Consider the following 5600-nt stretch of genomic DNA (forward strand, 5'->3'; position numbering starts at 1 on the left):
GATTATTTTTGACTGTTGGGATTCAGAGGTGTCATAGATGTTAGAGTCATAGATGACCCTCTTTATGTCTTCTAGATGTTTCCCTTCAACAAAGACATTAGAAACAGAATATAAACGTGTGTAAGTATATGTACACATTTATATTTGCATGTATTTTCTGCCAAGAGCTAGATTTTCCTCCTCTGTGTACTTTCTCTCTCTGTCTGTGTCTCTGTCTGTGTCTGTGTCTCTGTCTGTGTCTGTGTCTCTGTCTCTGTCTCTCTCACACACAAGGGGTTCAGTCCCCGTACGGGCCATTCACTTAAGACTGGGACTTGTTGATCCTTGTGGGTCCCTTCCAACTCAGAATATACTGTGATTCTGTGATTCTTTAGGCTGCAATTCATCAATATTTGGAGGAGCCTTAAGTTTGTTGTGTTTCCACATGGCCTACAATTACAGCAAATATGCAGAGCTTCCATTTGCATTTGTGAAATGTAAAAAAACAAGTTTTACACCAAGAGTAATAAATACAGGATATAACCTACAAATTAATGCTGGAAGGCACAGCTGAAATTTCTTTTAAAATCAATTTTATTAAAAAAAACGGTTATACTCTCCTCAGATAACCCTTCACATTGGTAACTTTACTAGACATTTAAGGTATGACATAACTCATTAAATATATTAAAGAAGACAGGTTTTGGGTAGTTTTTCTGATAGCTGCTTTTTTCTCCTAATAAATGTGCTATAGGACCACCATTCATGATTCATGCACACTCAGTCACATGCCTCTGGTACTCAGTGATCGTTCTCCCAGTGCTCCTGGTATTGTGTGGCTCTTCATAACCCAGCCACAGACTTGTGCTGGAGGATGGCAGCACACGGCACTGGGCACAGAGCTGTTTGAAAAGCTCCTGTGGCAGCAGGGTGCCTGGCCCTTTGCACTGGTGCCTTTGAGCCGCGGCGGCACCGACTGCGGCAATAAAAGCCCAAAGGAGGGAATGGAGCCTGCATCCCACCACAGCTCCATGTACAGTGAGCTGTGGCTTCCCATCTCGTAGGAAGTGCCCACTCTGTGACCTGCAGCTTCTTCAGTCTGAACGGCTGTCTCTGAGCTTCCTGCAGCAAAACAGCACTGAAAGTGTCTGTCTCTTCCTTTTGTTTCACTATTTTCCTTCCATGGGGGCTCTCTGAACTTATGTGCCCAGCTGGAATTAATATACCCAGAGTCTCTGCAGAGAGGACTGGGGAAGTGGAGGAGGCCCAAAGGGGTGGTGTGAGTATTTCCTGTTGATCTACACATAAATCAGAACCAGCATATCACTCCATTGGATGTCTGAGGCAGATCAAGGACAAAGGAACATCAGGTTTTGACCCTCTGCTCCAACCTTTTATGTGCCTGGTCCCCAGTCTTGTTATCAACAGCCCTTGGTGTAAGTAGTAACAAATGCCAAGGAGAGCAGGGCAAATCTTTCTGGCAGCTTAAAATAAGCCAGGATGTATTATAAGCAGGCTGAAAGAGCAGGTTGCATATCTACCTACCTGAGCTTCAGAGCTGGCAGCTCTTTGTGGAAGAGTCTGAGGCAAAGGTGAGATAAGCAGGGAGGGAGAAAGGGAAGGCAACTGCAGAAGTATTGAGCATATTCTCAAGTTAATTTTTTGATGCCACTCTGTTGTAGGAGCAGCATGGCACCAGTGGGTGAGTAACCCAGCAGAATATCACCCTTGTCAATACCACCCCACTGCAGCATCTGTGTCACAGGCAAGCATCAGGCTTCTGGTTTTCCCTTCTGCAGTGCAAGGCAGGTATCAAGAGAAAAGGGGAAGGAGACATGCCAGGATTTTCTCCAGACATTCTTCTGAGAAAGTCTACCTTCTTGTACAGAGAGATACTTCAAAGGTGAGTGGGGTTTGGAGGGTTTTTCTTGCCATTTCTCTGTGACTGCAAGCCTAGAGAGGCTCCTGCTGTAAGCCTTTGCTTTAGCTTTAGATCCTTGTCAGACTGGTGTATGTGAGAGATCTATGCTAAATGAAAGAGATCCAGCTGACCACTACACATACAAGTGTCTACATCATTTAAGTGTTACCTCAGTCCAGTTTGGATCACTGCAACAAGATTTCTTAGAGTAGTTTGAGTGACAGGTCGCTCAGCAGGGCACTCTCAAAAGTTTTACTGGATGCTCTTGAGTTGTCTCCCCTGGCTTACGTAATTATGCAGTAGGCTTTGTCCTATGCAGTAGTTCATGGCCTCTAGCCTCAAGCCACACCATGCATGTCCTCAGTGTCAGAACACAAAAACACCAGCTGGGTGGGATGCAAAGCAATCCTGTCATTATTTAGATCACTTTGAACTCAAAAAAATTACCCCACTAAAAATTTACCCATTATTTCTTAATGCCTGAGACATAACTCATGCAACCTAAACAAACTCAGGGCCAACTGCTACAACATATGCATGTAGCCAGTCTGCTCTGGAAACATGGGTGGAGCAGTGGGTGGATGGAGGACATTCTGCTACCTTTGTGTCCAGGAACCACTTTTTTCTGTCTGTGGTATAGCCATAGCCACGTATGTAGGAATTGCCTGGTCATTTAGTGCATCATAACACAAGTAGACTTGATGATCTCAAAGATCCTTTCCAACCTAGTTAATTCTGTGATTCTGTGTGATTCTGTGTGATTCTGTGACTCCAGCCTTGAACTTATGCTGTAAATGGTTCTTACTGTTCTCTGATCATTACTAAGTCTAAGAACTGTTGCCAGTTTCATTTACCAGTTATGGAAATGAGACAGAAATTAGGTGATGGGCTGGCTCAGAACCAAGACCAGGACTTTTGCATTTAATGCTTAGCTAAGTTGATCTCTTCTGTTGCCTAGAACCTTGAATGAAGATGTAGTCTTTAGAAGGGGAATTTACAGAGAAGAGTGAGATCTACTCTAAGAGGGAGTTCTGGTGTTAGATGGTGCTAGAAATAGTAAGTTTGTATTACAGAAAGACAAAATGATGAGATCTTAAGTTTTTATATGGATCCAAGAAGAAGATACAAGCTTTATGGAAATTGTATTACAGAAATAAAAAAGTTGAGAAGGTTTTCAGAGGTAACGAGTAGATTTGATTCAATGAGTCATAAGTCAAAAAATCATTTCAGAACACAGATTTGGCCCAATGGGTGAAGTTATTAGTCAACCCTATCTGCTATTCAGCCTGTGTAGTAAAAAGTAGCACGTGGTGATGAAATGGAATTACAGACAAAGCGTGCTGTCCTTACCCCATCAGACATTGCTACACATGGCATGAAGCATTTCTTTCCAGCTCTGACTGCTGATGACCTTGTGCCTTCAAGTATCGGGCTGAATTATCCTTATCTCCTGCAAAGCTATATATAGTACTTTGTTGTTGTAAAATCTAGCAACAAGAGGGGGTGTTTTTTACACATTAACCTTAGGCTGATTGTAGTGGTTGGGACTACTGGACTTTCCAACACCACAATATTCTAAAAATACCACTGAAAGCCTTGACCTCCCACCATTTCACATTGGAAACAACAGACACAAACTCTTGGAACAAGGTGTGATGTTATCTCTCAGGTAAGTTATGGTGTCATGATTGCAGCAAGTCATTTGGGAGCAAAGCTGAGCAAATAGAGCTGCTGGGAGATTTATTGATCAAATGAGAAGAATGATTGTGTGCCAGAACTCCTGCTCATCTGTACTGACAGAACCTGACATGTCCATTACATGCGGCCAAGAGTCATTGGCCGGGGTCATAGATCAGAGCCAACTAAGGTGTATCAGCCGAGAAGCAGCAAAAAGAAGCCAGCAGTTTCCTTTTCCTTCTTGTGATAATAGCTTTCTATCAGAGCAGAAAAGCCAGGCTTATGCATTCTTTAACCTGTATTTGTCTTAATGGAACATCAATGCCAAACTGTTCTTCAATATTTTTCTCCTGACTGCAAAAACTGTCTGGAAATGATGTGAAGATGCAGCTTGCAGGCAGAAATAGATAGCATTAACAAAGGGGAGTCACCACCTTAGTGTGTTCCTTGGACCTGATGCATCTCTTTACGATTACAAATGTTTTTAATACTCAACAAGTTTAAACAACCTCAGTGGTAGATGCCAACTGGTCACTGAAGTGGCATGTAGGCAAGGACAATGCATGCAATATCACAGCTACTGTATTCTTTGAAACATACATCTCCAAAAAATGGAACAGCCAGGAAAGGGGTAGGTAGTCAGATAAAAATTCCCACTTAGAGAACAGTCTAAGAAATATTCATGTTGTCAGTGACATGGGTTTGGGTAGGGAAGAAAAGGACTACATAGCCAAGAAAAGAGTATCTATCATGCTAACTGGTTTTAGTATTTGTTTTCTAATTCTGCTAATGACTTGTGCCATGTCTGTCTGTTTCTATTGTCAGACCTGCTCAGTCTGGAATTGCCTTGAAGTCACTTTCAACTTGCAGATTAGGAAAGTGATAAAAGAAAATAAATTTTCTCAGCAAGTCACTTTCGCTGGCAGCCCTCTAGCCCAGTCCAGTCCAGAAGCTATCTGTATTTATCACCATTTCATGGAAGAGTTGTACTGCTTCCAGAGGAGCTCTTTGCTTTTGTGCAGAAGAGCTGTCACTCCCTCAAAATCAATAACTCTAGAGTGAGTAGCTAATATCCCCTGGCAGTACTTCCAGGAGACCTGGGTGCTACACAATAAAGATCATGTTTTTCCAGAAGATGAAGGGCTTTGGGCTTTCTATTCTGATTAACTGAGGAGACCCCTTCCTGACACTCCTTCCAAGCATGTTGGTTTTATTTTTAACTCCCTTTGCTTTGGTCTAATCTTTGGCACCAGACATAAAGCTTTTTTCCATTGCCAGCTAAAAGTGTCAATGCCTGAACACATAGATAGGCACTGATTGAGAGTCTCCAAAGCACATTACTCTGCAGTGCACAAATTGGTGGGAGCTATCACCTGTAGTAGTGAGCAGCAATTCCCATCACTGAGAGACATCACAGAATACTAGGTTGGAAGGCACCTCAAGGATCATCTGATCCAAGTTTTCTTGGCAAAAGCACAATCTATACAAAATGGTCCAGCACACTGTCCAGCCAGATCCCAAAAGTGACCAATGCTGGGGAATTCACAGCTTCTCTAGGGTGTTTATTCCAATGGCTGATTGTTTGCTCATGTTGTGAAAAATTCTACCTCATGTCCAGTTGGAATCTCCCCATAAGCAACTTGTACTAAGTACTTCTTGTCTTTTCCATATGACTCCTTGTAAAATGGGAGTCTCCATCTTTGGAGATGCTCAGAAACAGCTCTATAGTTGCACAGCTGAGCAGAGTAAGTTGTTGGACTTTTATGTCTATCTCAAGGTGTATCCAACTACTACTGAGTACACACAGACTTGCCTTGAACCCTGTAGAACCTTAACTCCTGAATTGACCCATCATGGCCCAAGGAAATAGTGCTCATTGACATTCTATGGGCTGCTCTGACATGCATTAGGAATTACCCACCTCAAATTGATCTATAACATGGAAAAACAGTTATGGATTTATTCTTTTCTCTTTTGTTAAACTGTGCCAAATATTTTCAGCTCAGGCTGTAAATGAACTGGG

General features: G+C 42.4%; 1 long non-coding RNA gene across 1 annotated transcript; it reads left to right on the forward strand.

Moving 5' to 3' along the window:
• Nucleotides 1-977: 977 nt before the first annotated feature.
• Nucleotides 978-3017, forward strand: LOC137469917 (uncharacterized). The gene is made up of 3 exons (XR_010996786.1): nt 978-1258; nt 1779-1882; nt 2859-3017. It is a non-coding gene; the product is annotated as an uncharacterized lncRNA (long non-coding RNA).
• Nucleotides 3018-5600: the final 2583 nt, after the last annotated feature.

This window comes from Anomalospiza imberbis, chromosome 3 (genome assembly GCF_031753505.1).
Source record: "Anomalospiza imberbis isolate Cuckoo-Finch-1a 21T00152 chromosome 3, ASM3175350v1, whole genome shotgun sequence".
Classification (NCBI taxonomy): Eukaryota; Metazoa; Chordata; class Aves; order Passeriformes; family Viduidae; genus Anomalospiza; species Anomalospiza imberbis.